Below are 16,073 nucleotides of genomic sequence, written 5' to 3' on the forward strand. Positions count from 1 at the left end.
CCTGGCAGTGGCAGCTGCACATGCTCTCAGGAGGGGAGGTGTGGATAGTGAGCTGTGCTTGCACGCAGACTTCTTGGTGGCTGCTGCAGCAGCCTTAGCATCTCATGCCTTTCTCTGGGGTCTGCGCTGTTAGCCGCGGCTTGCACCCGTCTCTGGAGTTCGTTTAGGCAGCGCTCTTAATTCCCTGTCCTTGCGCACCCCAAAACAATGGTCTCTTGCCTCTTAGGCAGTTCCAGACTTTTTCTCAGACTTCCTCCCAGCTAGCTGTGGTGCACTAACCCCCTTCAGTCTGTGTTCACGCAGCCAACCCCAGTTCTCTCCCTGGGATCTGACCTCCGAAGCTGGAGCCTCAGCTCCAAGCCCCCACTGGCCCCCGCCAGTGAGCAGACAAGCCACTCAGGCTGGTGAATGCTGGTCGGCACCGATCCTCTGTGCAGGAATCTCTCCACTATGCCCTCTGCACTCCTGTTGCTGTGCTCTCCTCTGTGGCTCTGAAGCTTCCCCCCCGTCACCCCCATCACACACACACACACCCCGCCTCTGCCAGTGAAGGGGCTTCCTAATGTGTGAAAACTTTTCCTCTTTCACAGCTCCCTCCCAGAGGTGTATTTCCCGTCCCTATTCTTTTGTCTCTTTTTTTAAATTTTTTTCTTTTGCCCTATCCAGGTATGTGGGGGAGTTCCTTGCCTTTTGGGAAGTCTGAGGTCTTCTTCCAGCATTCAGGAGGTGTTCTGTAGGAGTTGTTCCACATGTAAATGTATTTCTGATGTATTTGTGGGGAGGAAGGTGATCTCCATTTCTTATTCTTCTGCCATCTTAAAGTTCCCAAAATTTAAAAATTCCCTGTTAGAAAATAGTCCTAGAGCAAGTGCAATTCCAATGTGCAGGACACTGGATTTAGTTGTTTAGATCATCTCCAACCAAAATCAATCTATTTAACTGTGTGTGTGTGTGTGTGTGCGCACAATATCATATTCTATTTAACAATAAGCAAACTGTGGTAGACGTTAAGTTTTTTAAGGATCTTAGCTTCTCCTTCTTCTGCACACATAGGAAGCTTGCCCCCTGAAATTAGGCAGGACTACATGAATTCCTTTAACCAGTGCAATATGAGCAGAAACATTTAAGAGCTGGGGTGCAATTTACCTTATTCCTCTTCCACACAGTGCAGGCTGGGCCCCTGAATGAAAATGATATGGGAAGAGTCCTTCCACGGTTTATGATAGACATTTGGTATTAACCATTCCCCCAAATAAATTAATAAACATTTCTTGTTCAATCCACTAAGATTTGTTACCACAGCTGATGTTAGGCTTTCTTGGTTCTATCTTTCTCTTCCTCATTTTTTTCTTACTCAAATACTTACAGAGCATAAACAGTGCAGTCAATCTTCTTTTCTAAATTAATAGTATAACATGGAACAAGAAGACAGTGGCTAATTGAAATCCAGTTAGAAAGACAAGAGTGCACTTTTTTTCTCTATATATCTGTCTCTTAATTTAAAAAAAGTTCGAGTACTAACCCTTGTAATTCTCCCCTCTCTCTAATACAATCAGTACTTCATAAGCACCCACTTCCCAATGTTTTTCACCTGAGCTATTTAAATAGCTACTCAGTGTATAAAGCAGATCAAGGGAGAGGCACAAAAAGAATGAGTAATAGAGAAAACTTGTTATAGAAAAAGCCTGTAAAAATAACTTTAAATGGAGTGTAATCTATAAAAATATCAAATCACTGTGTTGTATACCTGAAACTAATATAATATTGTAAATCAACAATACTTCTATAAAAGAAAGGAATATGCGATTGTTACAAAAATAGTTCAAATGCTTATTGCTTTTGACTCAGTAAGTTAAGAATTGAAATTCATAGAAAGAAGTTAGGAACCTTCATGGTACCTTAGATGATAGCCTTAAGGGCAGCTACTACTGATGCCATAAATTGTCCTTTGGCAATTTTATGGGTCTTTGTGAGTCTTTCCTTTGGTTTTACTCACAAAGGAAAGAAAAGAAAGGAAGGAAAGAAAGAAAGAAAGAAAGAAAGAAAGAAAGAAAGAAAGAAAGAAAGAAAGAGAAAGAAAGAAGGAAAGAGGGAGGGAGAGTGGGAGGGAGAGAGGGAGGGAGGAAGGAAGAAAAGAAAGGAAGGAAGGAAGAAAGGAGAATACTGTAAAAATATGAAATGGCTTTAGTCAGTATTGTTAGTCTGATATCCGTTTTGCTACTAAATAATAAGATGAATCATATTATTTCTAATTTGTCATCATCTGTCAAAATCCATGATCCAGGCTGTATTTTCAGATTGGAGTTTCTAGTGTTGCATTTCTAGTGTATAATTATCCTAGGCCACACCTAAAATCATTTGAATCAGAATCCCTCAGAGGGAATCAACCCAATTTTTTGGGGGGCGTGCTATTTAGATGCACACCCCAGGAACTGAAAACATATTTTGACATGATTCCCCCTATAGCATTAGAAATGAGAGTGGATCAGTGGGAAACACGGACTTCAAATGCAAACATGTTTGAAGGGTTATACCATATCTTAATGTTTCTTCCAAGAGCTGTTTTGGTTGCAGTTGTTATTTTGTAATTCCAAGTGGCTCTAGAAATACCTAGGTGTCCCGAATGAACTTAAAGGTCAAGATGGATGATACAAAAGGGTCCATGGATTTTACTATAGGAATGCCGTCGTTTGGTCACATAATGATAACTGGGAAAATCATTTGAATGGCAGAGAAAATACTGTGTTAGTTTTTTGTTTTGAGGAGAGACCTTCTCCCCACCTTATCTCCTCTTGTCTTGCTTTTATTTTCTCTTTATTTGTCTTCATTCCTAGATCCACTACTGACATAAGCAATTTTAATTACTTCATTCTGAAAATGTCTTCTGAAGAGGAATATATGTTATCTTCTGTGTTGTAGCAAAGTGCACTTATTTAGGAACAGCTGCTGCCTGCTTCAGGCGTGCTGAGAGTGTCAAGGTATACTACCCATTTGGATCTGAAGGTCACGGACTATAGGTCACAGAGTTCTTGCCATCAGGGTTTCACTTGCTTTTCTTTTGTTCAGATCACATTTCATCTTTACTCCTCCATTTTCCTCCTTGAAAGAGTGGAGATAACTTGTAGTTCCAATTTCTATTGGAAAAACAACCTTCATTTTGATTGCAACATTTAATTCACTGTAGGTTTTTTTTCCCCTATTTTATTCATTTCCAGAGTTTATTTTCATGGAATTATTACCCTCATAGGTAAAATTGTTTTTATGTGTGCGTGCATTTAAGCATATTTGATAATCGATTTTTATAGGGTATATAATATATCTTCACTTTAATTACCTTGGATCATAATGAAGGCCACATAATTGATTGTAACTAAGGGGGATTTAATTTTTTAAAGTATGAGTAACATTTAAAAAAATCATTTACTTATTTTAAATATAAAAGAATAAAGGATTAGGAACTTGTTTATCAGTTTCCAAGAAAACAGACTCTGAGTGGGTGTGGAGTATGCAGGCTGTTTATGACAGAGCACCCTCAGATCAACACCTGTGGAAAGGAGGGAAAGGAAGCAGGATTGGTCAGAGGAGGAAGCCAAGCCGCAGTGCAGATCCACCACATCTACACCTGTAGAAAAAAGGAGCGGGAAGCAGGATTGGGCTGATGAAAAAGCCAAGCTGCAGTGCAGACCTAACACATCTCAGCTCACCCCTCAGGTTGTTTTGAAGCTTAAATGCCTTTCAGAGCTGCCCTGAGTTGGGTCAAGATGACCAGACATTTATTCTCCTACATCTACCAGTCACGGTGTCATATGGGCCCTCAGGAGCAGGAACGTGACCTTAGAGAAAGGTGAACTTAGGCAGTGGTGTTCTGCATCTGAGGTGGTCCCTGAAGGCTGTTGTGAAGACTATCTGTTGACATACCACCAGGAGCCAGGGTATCAAGCCCTTCATTGAAGGACTATCTGGATGCTACATCACTGGGTAATTATGTGTGTTTGCATATAGTATGTATGTATAAATGTATGTTTATCTTGCTGAGTAGATGTGAATAAGGATGTCCTAATGTTTTTTAAAATGTTTCCAAAATTTATCTGAAATGTAATTATTCCCTTAATGTCCAGTCATAGCCTCTTTAATATTCTATACTGGTAGGTTACTCAGTTTGCTATTTTGTCTTTTTATACAATTTCAAAAGTAACAACCATCATTTGTGAAATGAAAAATATCAGAATGAAAAAAATTAGAAAAATATTTTACATGAGAAAGACAAACTACAGCCCAAAACAGACTTATATAGAAATAACCACCTAAGATGTATTTTATTGAGTGAAAATGGTCCTGTCTAATGGCTAAATATTAGTCATTGGCTAATAAATATAAACAGAAAGGCACAATAACTATTAAAAACCAAGAAAATAATACAAATTCTGATTCAATGGCAAATATAGGTGTTATTGCTATATATCCAATATTTTTCACCAGAAAAAAGTAAGAGGACATGAGATGAGAAGGAACTAAAATGGAATTTTGTACTCATTTAAACTTTAGATCTTAAAGAATATTTACAAGAAATAGGTTACACAGAAGAGTCAAATAATGGTAGGTGGAAAGAGGAACAGAATATCGAGGTGTATTTTTAAATTGTTCCTTCTGAGTCATACTGCTCCAACTCTAAGTTCTGTGGGTTTCCTTTCCCGCTACGGGAGGGGAAGAGTCAACAGAACTACTAGCCCAGGGAAAGGTAATGGGGAAGAAAGTAAAAAAAAATACATAAGGGAGTAAAGGTATAGAAAAAAAAAAAAAACACCCAGAAAGAAAAGAGAAAAAGGAAATCACTCATCAACAAAAGTTTTAAAAAATAAAGAGAAAGGAGAAAAATGGGAGAAGAGAACGATCATGTGACTTTATAGCATCTTCAGGGCAACCCTACGCAGATGCAAATCCTTCCATCAAAGAGCAGTTTGGCAAATCTCTCAACTCCTTTATTTGTCCTTTGCATTGTTTTTGTGGATATAGCTTTTCCACTGAAGAAAAACTGAGATATCTAGGGGTAGGGCATGGTTAAAAAATGTTGAAACAGGTGCCACTAGGTCTTAATATTAAGTTTTCTGATCTTTTAGCATAACACAAATCTCTGCCTCTAATTTCAATTCAGAAGTAAACTACAAGTACAATACTGGAGATGTCTATAACATACAAATGTCAGATAATAACTGTTGACTGTAAACCTAAGTATAAAAAGAACCTTGAGAGACTCATATTTCATCCTTAGCATCTTCCTTAGAAATAGTTAAGTGTGCAGTTACTGGAGATGGTACTTAGGAGGGAATCAAGCTTCTCGAATTACTGGCTGCATGAATCATGATCGAGATTTTTAACTTTAATTACTTAACCCTCAGTTTCCCCATCAATTTAACTGGTACAGTAATCTTCATTCATATGGTTATTTTGAGATTAAATCAGTTAATGCTTTTAATGAATTTAGCATAATGCCTGGCACATGATACTTTATCAATCCATTTTATCAGTTAAATTATTACCTTAGATATTTTAAAATAGATTTAAAAATCAAACATGAAACAATTGAGGAGTTTATTAATTCTAGCTACTGTCAATATTATCTATTCATTCTCAGTACTGGTCAGTAAAATGCTACCCTCAAGATATAGGCCAACGTGTCACTATGCTAACAATTCTAAAGGTGCTTTAAATATCTGACATTTGGGAATACTGTCTGTAAAAGTTGACTTTACAACTTCACACAAAATGAGGAAAGTTATGGATGATTATATCCCAGTGACTTTGGTTTTGCAAGGAAAGGCCCTCTGGAAAAATATGCAGAGAGCTCCACGTAGTGTCTACTGTAAATTATAGTTGAATGACAGTACAGATGCAGTGGATAGTGGAGGCATCTTCCAGGGATGTTGTAGTCCAAATAGAGAATAAGCACCTAAGCTTAGAGGCCAGACATTAAAAAAAAAAAAAAAGTCCCTGAATATGACTTGTTGAGTTTTAAAACTTATAGTTCATGTTTCCACAAAATACATAGTAACAAGAGCATGTAAGAATTTCAGATTTCTCTATCATGGGAAAAAGCACTTGCTTGAATTGCCCTGGCTTAAGGCAACACTTAGGTTAAATATGTGTAAATTTTAAGTCCCCAGATGCACAGAAAGTATATTTTCTCTTTTAAGAATTTTCAAGGTCAACTTTTTAAAAAGCCCCTCTAATGTTTGCCAATATAATTTTAAAAGGGAAATACATACACCTATTAATATTCTACTCTCCCAAGGTGTGAATCCACCCATGTCCATTACATTGATTAAAAGTTATGATAATCAAATGAAATAATTGTGATAGTAACATTAAATTCTGTTTCCTTATGAAATCACACCTTTTCCTTATCGTTTAATTAAATATTTATTATCACCTCCTGCTGTTTCCATCCTGAAATGCCTAATACATTTCAGGTGCCATTGTAGGCACTAAGAGGTATTAGATAATAAAATAAATTAAAATTTATGATACCTCCTTTCAAGGAACTTATAGTCCTACATATGAATTTATTTGTATGAATATATTTTGACATCAGGCACCTATTTTTACCATGTTAAAATACACATAACATAAAATTTAGCATTTTAACCACTTTAAGTATATGCTCCTATGGCATTTAGTACATTCACATTGCTATGACACTCTCACCATTATACATCTCCAGAAAGTCTTCACCTTCCCAAACTGAAATGCTGAACCACTTAAACACTAATTCCTCATTCTCCCTTCCCCTCACCTGGCAACCACTATTCCACTTTCTGTCTCTGTGAATTTGACTACTCTAGGAATGACTGGCTTATTTCACTTAGCATAATATCTTCAGATTTTATCCATATTACAGCATCTGTCAAAATCTCCTTCCTTTTTAACGCTAAATAATATTATACTGCACGTATGATATTAGGTGACTTTTACATTACATAATTGCCAGTGACTCCTTCTTAGAAAATTCTATCTATATTTTAAGACCTTTGCTATAAACCTTTTGTTTTAGAATAGTTTTAGATTTACAAAAAAAAAGTTGCAAAGAGAGTAAGGAGAGTTCCTATATGTCTCACAGACAGTTTTTCCTATTGTTAACCCCTTATATTAATTAGTGTGGTTCATTTGTTACAACCAATAAGCTGACGTTAATACGTTATTATTGTCTAAAGGCTATATTTTATTTAGATTTCCTCAGTGTTTACCTTAAATTTCCTTATTCTGTTCAGGATTCCATCTAGGAAACCACATTACATTTAGTTGTCATGTCTCCTTAGGCTCTTCTGGATTGTGATTTTTTCTCAGAGTTTCCTTGATTCTTAAAAACCTTAGCAGGTTTTAGGAGTACCGTTCAGGTGTTTTGGATTTGTCTGATGTTTCTCTCATGATTTAGCGGGGAAAGCCATAGGTGTAAACTGCCAGTCTTACCACATCATGTCAAGGGTACAGACTATCAGCAAATCTTATCATTGATGCTAATCATAATCACCTGCCTGGAAGTGGTGTTTGCCAGGTTCCTCCACTGTAAAGCCACTTTCCCTCTCTTTCCATACTGTTGTCTTTGAAAGCAAGACTTAACCGGTACCAACATTTAGCATGTAGAGAGTGATGCTCCCCTCCTTAAGGGAGAAATATCTATACAACTTATTTGGAACTCTTCTGTATAAGAGATTTATCTATTCTTCCACTTTTAACTATTTTTGTGATCATTTATTTATATCAGTATGGATGAAACCATTTTTAAAAGGGAAGGATATAACATCATTTAGTGCTGGCTATGTCACAGGACCTATGTTAAGTATAGTACTCATTAATTCATGTAATCCTAAACATAACCAATTTGGGATATATATATGTATATATAATATTCATATAAATATATATATATATATATATACGTGTATCATTTCCTTCACATTATTGGTGAATAAACCAAATCTCAGCCTTAGTAACTTTAGTTTTGCAAGAAACGTATTGTTCATCTAACTGTTTTGGTCATAAAACTGAGATTTTAGGTTACTCTGTGACTCCAAGAAATGGATGAGATTTGGGCATTATTTTGTTTTCAGTAACTCCTATGATAACAACTTTAAATATGAGCTTCATGGAATCCTTGAAAACAATCAGACAATGTATGGGTAATTGCAGTTGTGGACCTAAGTAGCTTTGCTAATCAGTACAACTGATAAGCGTCTGGTTCATGGTAATAGTGTAGGTCTCTCTGATCCCAACCACTGCCTTTTATAGCCAGTTTCTATTGATCTCTATGGTGATGGATCTATATGATTTATAGCTCATTTAAACACTGAATTTATGAAGGAGAGGTTAAAACTGTAGGCTTAGGTTCCTTGGCTAGCTGAGAGCCTTGGGAAAATTGCATATTCATTCAAAAGTTCTGATTCTGGATCTATAAATTGGGGAGAGGAAGAAGTGATGATGATAGTTACAGGTATTGCAAGGATTAAGTAAAGTAATTGATGATTGCTTAGAGTTCTTTTGCATGGTGCCTGGTACAGAGTAGGTACTTTTTGTTAGCTGTCATTATCAATACTATTGCTATGGTGTTCTTGTTCCATATTTCTATATGTGATATAGTCTAATATTTAGTTTGGGTTTCCTGGAAGAAAAGCCTGAGAGATTCATCTGCAAACGATTAGGGCTTGAGGCAGGCAGAGCTGGAAAGGGAAGAAGGTAAGCCAGGGTATGATCAGGTGAAGTCAAGCCTCAGCCTGATCCCATGGAGAGATCTGGAGTGTAAATTACTCTACCAAGATTTTCCACCTAATGGTTATAGAGCTGGGCTTTTATGTATTGCACCAGTTAGCCAATGGCTATGGGCTGTGGAGGAGAAGGTGGGGAAATGGTACTGGTATGAAATTTTAGGCACAACCAGGTAGTTCGTGGACCATGGCTCAGGTTTCCCAGGTGCAAGGCATCACCAGCAAAGTAATGCAGAGCTAGTAAGAGGCCCTGGAGGAGATCAGGCAGGGCACCAGAAGTCGTCAATACAGTCTTTTCTCCCCAACTACATAGTAAACCTCCTATAGATAAGACATTTAGTAGAATTACAGATACTTCTTAAACTCTGCAGGTTTAGAGCAATAAGTTTGCAAATGGAAAATTGGGCATTATATGCTTGCTTTGGAAACTTTTAACAAAATAACCCAGTTTGTTGTGGATACTGTATTTTTCAAATGATTGTTTTGTTCATATTGGTCTGCACTAGAGATGGTTTAGTTCTCTTCCTGGAATCTAAAATATTTATCAGGAGCTATTCATAGAAACATGTGGATGGAACTACTACCTCCAATAAAATATCACAAAGGTTATATAGCTGTGGTTCTCTAGCTCATGGTGCATTAATCCCCACCCCCTCCTTTGTTTAGTACCTCTCCTTTGTCCCCACCCACAGATACTCTGATTCATTTGGTACAGGGGTGAGGCCTGGGTTTTAATTTGTTTTCAAAGCTTCCCAGCCAAGATTGAGAACAACCAGATTGCAGTAAAAATTAGCCAGTTGGAAAATTTTAAATTGCCTAACTCCTTCACAATGCAAGCAAAGAAATCTGCTTCATTTTGAAATTATTGTATTAAAAAATATCAAAAAGGTATATAGTGACATTTTCAATGGTAATATTAAGAAAAATATAGACTATTTCAGAGTGCCGCAAAGTGTTCATTCAAGATGATCCTGAAAATTCTATCACCTTTCCTACTCACTCCAAAACAGGAGTCAGGGGTCTAAAAGAATATAAATTAAACCATTTTGAGTGAACTGACACATTCACTTGGGCATGCAGATAATGTGGTTAAAATATTAGGCCAGATATACATGTAAACACAACCAAAGTGAAATTTTAGTATGCATTCAAAAACTAAGCACTCAGAATTGGATAAAAATGTCCAAAAGAAACTCAAGCTGGTATTATTTAGTTGATATAGTTAAACCAGCTCTAACATAATTCTAGTCAGATGGAAAGGCAGTAAAATTCATGTCACAATATTTTCCTTTCTGTAAAATTAACATTAGAAGTTTCAATAGCATATTTAAAAATGAAAGCAAGTGAAACAGTTTTAATTACTTTTATGGCTATTAAAGGAATGGCAATATTTTAAATTAGTTTGTAAATCATCATCATTTTCCTCCCATGTATTCATCTGTCAACAATATTTCTTAAGTCATTTCTGTACTTATAAGAAATACAATTTATAGAATTATCAGAGATAAAAAATAATGTTATATACTCTATAATTATTATTTTTAAACATTGAGTTATAGTTTTTATCAGGGAAGAACATTAGTGATTGACAGTACTAGAAAAGAAAAGAATATTTGAATATAGAATCTCCCCCCCCAAAAAATTTATGGCCCTCAATTAAAAAAAATTCTACTCTGATTTCCACTATAATTCTATGAAGATTACAGTTAGAAAACTCCAGTTTTGTTTTTCCTGGCCACAAAAAGTTAAAAAAAAAAAAAATCTACCGTTAGGTTTCTGCTGCCTCTGTTAAGTTTGCCAGATAAATGTCTCAACTGAAAGCTGTAACTGTGATTTATTGGGCTTGAAATATGAAGCATATCTTTCCTGTAGGAATTTTAAATATCTTATTAAGCAATGGTAAGGTCTACTCAGTATTAATCAAACAAAACACAAAACAAACTACAAAACAAGTATGTGTGGTACTTAGCCCTCTCTCAGGAACCCCCAGCTAGTGGAGATGAAGAAAATATTCTTATATTCTCAAACTCTTATTTCGCTTTCCAGCAATGTTTCCAAAACTGCTCTCTGTCCAGATTTACCAGCTAGCAAACATTTGGATGCATGTAAATACATATGTTTACAAAAATAACTTCTATTGCACAAGACCTAGCTCATAAAATACCTGACAAAGTCGCCTCTTATTGTCCTCAATAAAATGAAGGGAGTGGGCCTGAATTATTTTGAAGGAGATGCCAAAATGCGGGTAGCATATGTTAACTCACTTTTCACTCATGTTTCAGAATACGTTTTTCAAATCTTATAAAAGGACAAATATTTGCATGCTTCTGCAAAAATCCTTCTTAGATATTTTAGATGTTTTGAAAATATCACTTCTTGTTTGTTTTTTTTGTTTAATGAAATCTAGTCTTTGAAAAATATATATTCTACTTCTGGTTTTTCCTTCATTTTATTTTATTTTTTTGCTCTGTGACAACAGTGGTGTTATAAGAGGTGAGGGGAAGTGCATTTTAAAGTGATGATATTTAGGCTTATAAATCTGTTGGAAGAAAATGGACAATGAAGGACACATGCTAGAAATATCATTAAAATATTAACAAAAGTAAGAACTTTTTGCTCTGCAACAGACTGAAAAATGGACAGGACTGAATAAAAGTGAGTTCAAAAATGCCATGAGCGGGCTTCCCTGGTGGCGCAGTGGTTGAGGGTCTGCCTGCCAATGCGGGGGACACGGGTTCGGGCCCTGGTCTGGGGGGATCCCGCATGCCGCGGAGCGGCTGGGCCCGTGAGCCACAATTACTGAGCTTGCACGTCTGGAGCCTGTGCTCCGCAACAAGAGAAGCCCGCGCACTGCGATGAAGAGTGGCCCCCACTTGCCGCAACTGGAGAGAGCTCTCGCACAGAAATGAAGACCCACCACAGCCAAAAGTAAATAAATAAATTAATTTAAAAAAAAAAAATGCCATGAGCAACTCTAGAATGATAAGTACAGAATTATACTCACCTTTATGTGAATTAAAGAGCTTAAATACAACTGGCTATTTAATTGGTCTGGTTGTAACACTGCTGTTGCCTCCCTCAGGATGTGCAGAATTGGATAAGTGGAAATACAGAGCTTTTATTAAATTTTAATTGTATTTTATTAAGGCACAGGGAAAAAGACGTTGTTTGTGGTTTTATTATTATCATGGTAATTTGCCAAGAGAAGGATTTTAATGGGCTAAATACTAATTATTCAAAGATAGATTAAGCTCTACAAAAAGAAACATGGTTGCTCAGAGAATTGGACATGCTGAGGAATAAAAGATAACATTTGATGTAACCACCCATGCTGATCCTTTAAAAAGGAAAACAGTTGGATTAAGAAAAGTCTGTTTTTCATTAAAAGCCAAAGGAATACATAAAACCATAACAAAGGCAAATAAATATTCATTAATTCATTCAAAAATGTTTATTAATTGCCTGCTTTGTGTACCAGTAACTTTTAATCACTAGGTATACAAAGTCAAACTCTACCTGGTCCTGCCCTTGAGGGGGTTTGTGGGAAGCAGAGAGAGATGTCAATCAATAATAATATAGGACAGTGCTGGGAAGGCTTGGAGTTCTGTAAAATTCCAAACAGAAGGACCTGTGAGAGCAAAGGAAGGAAAGGGAAGTTTCTCCAGAAACTTATATTTATACTGAATTTTAAGGCAGTAGAAAATAGTTCAATGTAAATAGGGCAAAGTCATTCCACGTGCAATGTAGCAAAGCAGAGAAATAGCAGGAACTGGAGAAGTAGGCAAGGCAGTAACAAAAGATCCTTCTCGCCAAGATAAGGAGTTTGAAATTTATCTGAAAATTTAGGAAGGAGCTTCTGGGAGATCCCCACCCCCCTTAAATTGAGGTAAAATTTATGTAGTGAAATACACTTACTGCAAGATTCTTAGTAGACCAAGGATATAGTGAGTCTTTCATTTTAGAAAGATGTATTTGGCAGCAGTATGGGAAATAAACCATCTACCACCTGTCTTTATAGCAGTCACCTTAAATACACCAGGTGTCTCGGAGATATTTGTTGCTCACCAAATGTCAGTGTGTTCCCATACTTTCCCTACCTCCATTCAGTTAGGTAAGACCGTGTGCTTAGTTCTGGCCGGTGAACTGTGTCAAAGGATACAGAGATTTGGCAAGGGCTCCTCCACCTTCCTTTCTTCCCTTTTGTGCAAACTGAAAGGCTGTGCTCTGTGTGGTGCAGCCTCAACATGGAGAACCTCTGTCAGTCTGACTCCCTGAATGACTATTGTGGAGTGGGGTCCACTTAACCTCTCCTCCACCCTCTACCCCCCAACTTAAATGGGCTAGATTGTGAATTGAAAACAAAATTTATTCTCATAACATAGTCTAATCTCACATGACTAATATCTTCTGGTCACTTCTTTTATTCTTTGAAGAGCTCAGTTCCTGTCACATTCAACATTAGGCATGTCATAATTCTTGGCAATTTTAATATCTATGTTGATGGCGTTTTTAGTATTCCAGACATTCTGTTACCCGACCTTCTCTTGCCAAATGGTCTTGTATTCCACCCTACTTTAACCTTTAATCCCATGGTCATATACTGGTACTTTTATGATTATCAACAATTTCAATCTTGAGCATCTTCCTCTCTGGTCTTATCTCCTATCTTTCTAGCCAACTCCATGTAATATCTCAACTTGTATTATTCTTCAAATTCATTGGGACTTTTAATGTATTTATCCAAGTTTTCACTATTCCTCACCTTCATATACTAACTTTTTTATCTCTCTAGATCCTAGGTCCATCATTATGATCACTTCCTTGCAAATTCCACTAACACAATTGTCCTTTTTTGGTTTTCGTTGCTCCCCTGGAAAAACTTCCAGTCTAGCTGAATTCAACTCTGCCATCCCTGCATCTAAACCGTTGCAAATGAATATGGCTGGAAAAAAAGCAGCCTAGCATACTGACTACTCTCATTTTAAATTCATAACTTCTAAACATATGTTTCCCTTACTACTAATTCTCCTACAAATTTTAATTAGTATTTTAAGCACTTTCCTCCTTCTTAAATATCCACCACAACATCTATAACTAAACTCACTCATAGGTGATTATGTTGCTTCCTATTCCTCTAGGAAAGTTGATTTACAATCAGAAAAGACTTTTCTCAAGTAACGACCACATGTACCATGTACATTCATGTCATATGCTCTTCTTCCAATACTATGATTGCCTCAGCCATCTGTAATCATTTTTGAGGCTAATTTCTCTACTTTTGTACTTGATTTCAACTCACCTTGCTTACTTATGAATATGGCTCCAGAAACTCAATTCTCTGCAATGATCAAATTTTCCCTCGAGTCATTCTTGCCAAATATGCAAGATATTATGGCAACTTTAAACACTTTTTCTTTACCCTATATTTCATTACTTTTACCCCCACCTCTGCTCTTCTTTACAATAATCTCAAAAATTTGTCTATACTCTTTCTCTCCTATTCCCCTCTTCCCATTCTTTGTTGAATTCAGTTGCATTACCTTTTCCCCCATCACTCTACTGAAACTTTTCTTGTCAATGTCTCCAAGAGATTCATGTTGCTAAACACAAGACAATTCTCAGGTCTCAGATTTCCTTACCACTTTCACTTCTCATATTTACTTCTACAGCCTGCATTGATTCCCTCAACTCCAGAGTTTTTTTTTTTTTTTTTTTTTTTTTTTTTGCGGTACGCTGGCCTCTCACTGTTGTGGCCTCTCCTGTTGCGGAGCACAGGCTCCAGATGCACAGGCCCAGCGGCCATGGCTCACGGACCCAGCCGCTCCGCGGCATGTGGGATCTTCCCAGACTTGGGCACGAACCCGTGTCCCCTGCATCAGCAGGCGGACTCACAACCACTGCGCCACCAGGGAAGCCCAACTCCGGAGTTTTTAAATCAATTTGTACTCTCGATTTTTTTTTTCTTTCACACAGCACAGTAAGCATTTTTTTCCTCTGCTTCTCTCTATTTCTATCATCATCTCTTACTGGATTGCTGAACCCCCTAACATCTCTTCCTAATTCAGTGCTTGCCCCCCTTTGGTCTATTCTTAAAATAGAAGGCAGAATGTTTCTTTTGAAACCCAAGTAAATCATGTCACTACTGTCTTCAAAATCTTCTAGTGGGTATCTTTCTCAAAGTCCTTAAAATGATCTACAAAATTCTATGTTTTCTGGTCCCCAACATTTCTTTGATTTCAACCGTTTTTCCTCTTCATCACTTACTCTGCTCTAGCAATGCTAATCTCCTTGTTGTCACTATAACATGCCAGGAAGGTGCCCTCTTCAGAGCTCTCATACTCACTACTCATTCTGTCTCCAATATCATTCCCCAGGATATCTGTAGGTCTGGTTCACTCTTTGCCTTTGGATATCTGCTCAACTATAACTTTCTAAGTTAGGTCATCCTAAACCACCATAAGTCAGCATTCTTATTCTCTTAGCAATCTTGTGAGTTAGATATTATTTTTATATTAAAGTTGAGGGAAAATGTTCACAAAATATTATCCTCATATTAAAAAGGAGGAAACAAAAGCTCACAGAATCATGACTACAATGTTATTTTGTACCAGGGATTCTAAATTCTTTATATATATTAACCCACTTAATCATAATAAGAACTCTATTATTATCCACAAATATCAAATAAAATATCTAGAATCACAAAGTCACTAAGCTGCATAGATAAGGGGAGACAGCTTTTTTGAATTCATAATCTTTCCTTTCACTCTATGGGCTCCTGGTATTATCACTCAAATCATGCAAAATCACATTATTAGTGATAAATAGGTGCTCAGGGATTGGTTTTACATATTTTCAGTTAAATCTCTCCTTCTATAATTCTATATTACTTTGACTATAATTTTTTAGAACAGTGAAATATTAAAACCCAGAGTAATTATAAATTTTGTATTGTTGGCATCTCCAAATGGGGTGTGTTGCTGTACTTTAGTCTATGTTGTAAATTTTTATCAGAGTCCTGGTCTCCCCAACAGATAGTTTCTCTTCTTAACATAGAATTGTTTTAGAAATGTCAAGACATAACTTCTAAAAAGATGTTACCTCAGAATTTTGCACTCACTCCTTTCCATCTCTGGATAATGTTTGAAATATTATTTGTGCAACTAGTTCACTATCACAACATCAGTGGTACATAACTAACAATAGTTGGCATTGCACAAAGCAATAAAATATTTAAAACTGAAGAAATATAAAGATCCACTTTAAAGCAGGGATTGGTGGATCTCTCTAACATGGATTATAGGGATAATTATAAAA

The sequence above is a fragment of the Hyperoodon ampullatus genome (genome assembly GCF_949752795.1).
Source record: "Hyperoodon ampullatus genome assembly, chromosome: 5".
Lineage (NCBI taxonomy): Eukaryota > Metazoa > Chordata > Mammalia > Artiodactyla > Ziphiidae > Hyperoodon > Hyperoodon ampullatus.